This window comes from Grampus griseus (assembly GCF_964374135.1).
Source record: "Grampus griseus genome assembly, chromosome: 1".
Lineage (NCBI taxonomy): Eukaryota > Metazoa > Chordata > Mammalia > Artiodactyla > Delphinidae > Grampus > Grampus griseus.
In genome coordinates this window covers 60,760,253-60,761,865 of record NC_139017.1, presented here as the reverse complement: position 1 = coordinate 60,761,865, position 1,613 = coordinate 60,760,253, and the positions used below count along the sequence as shown (strand labels likewise).

General features: G+C 49.8%; 1 pseudogene across 1 annotated transcript; it reads left to right on the top strand.

Annotated features, from left to right (window-relative positions):
- Positions 1 to 588: 588 nt before the first annotated feature.
- Positions 589 to 1,224, top strand: LOC309821649 (ferritin light chain-like; annotated as a pseudogene). The gene has a single exon. The product of its transcript is annotated as a ferritin light chain-like (transcript).
- The last annotated feature ends 389 nt before the right edge of the window (positions 1,225 to 1,613 follow it).

Below are 1,613 nucleotides of genomic sequence, written 5' to 3'. Positions count from 1 at the left end.
TCCATCCTTAGGTGCCAGAAGGTCTGGGGGCTACGTGCTCATGATCATCAAGGAGTTAATTTCTTCCACTGGGTGGTGGTTTTTAGCATCTGAAAACTCAAGAAATATGCCTGAGATATTATTATCTGAGTACTTCAGAGAGGAACTACAGCAGAGGATATGGGGGATGGGTCTGTCCTAGGAAGGCCCCATAGGGTACTGCTTGGTTACAAGGTGACCATACGTTGAGAACCACTGCTCTAGTGGCTTGGAATGTTAAGAAAGTAATGGAAGAATCCCTTCCCAGATCTAGATTCTAGTATCGCCAGCTATTTTGGTGGGGGGAAGGGTAAGTTTTGTCCTTTCTTGGACTTCTCGTTCATTTATATCAAAGCCTATTTGAGGCAGTGCGCTCGGCGGTCCTGCAGATCTGTCTTTTGCTTCAAGTGTTTGGAATGAACAGACCCAGGGACGCTCCTTGCTCCAGCCCCCGACCACCCTTCAACCTTTCTTCCTGTCACAACCTTTGGAATCAGCCACTCAGCTATCCAGCCTCCAGGACAGACCAACACCGTTTTTTTGAGATTAGCTCCTTATCACTGATCAACCATGAGTTCCCAGGTTCGTCGGAATTATTCCATCGAGGTAGAGGCCGCCGTCCACCGCCTGTTCAACATGCATCTGTGGACACTTACCTCTCTCTGAGCTTCTATTTCGACAGCAACAATGGGACTCTGGACAGTGTGGGCCACATTTTTCGCCAACTGGCTGAGGAGAAGTGTGAGGGCGCCCAGCGTCTCTTGAAAATGCAAAACCAGTGCTGTGGCCGCGCCCTCTTCCAGGATGCGCGGAAGCCTTCTCAAGATGAGTGGGGTAAAACCCAGGACGCTGTGGAAGCCGCCATTCTTAGGGAGAAGAACCTGAACCAGGCACTATCGGATCTGCGCGCCCTGCGTTCCGCCCACGCAGACTCCCACCTCTGTGACTTCCTGGAGAGCCGCTTCCTGGAGGAGCAGGTGAACCTCATCAAGAAGATGGGCGACCACCTGACCAACCTCCGCAGGCTGGCTGGTCCGCAGGCTGTGCTGGGCGAGTATCTCTTTGAAAGGCTCACCCTCGAACACAAACAGGAGTCTCTGAAGTCCAGCGGCCTCTGAGGAGCCCCTCTGGCGTCAGAGCTTCTGCCTGATGCCCCGCTCTGCAGCCACTAGGCAGCTTTGTAACCGCCCTGGAGCCCTCTCCCAAGCCTTGGACCAAATGGAGACAACGCTTTTTGCAGAAGAAAACAAAAAAAGCCTATTTGAAACACAAACAGAATAAAGAGTAATAAATAAATAAATAAATAAATATATTCATGTTCTTTTAACATATGAATTGCCCCACTTTATCTGTGTGAAATAAGTTTGTTCCCGTTATTGTGCTGGTTCTCAAGCTTTGCTGCTCGTATGAATCACCTAAAGAGCTTTTAAGAAAAACATTGTTGTCTGGGTCCCAGCCCCAGAGATTTTGATTCAGTAGGTCTAGGGAGGAGCCTGGGCACGGGGAGGTCTCAGAGTTCCCCAGGTGATTCTAACGTGCAGCAACTTTGTGAACCACCTCTTGGCTTCAATCCAGCTAGTGATCAGATATTAAAT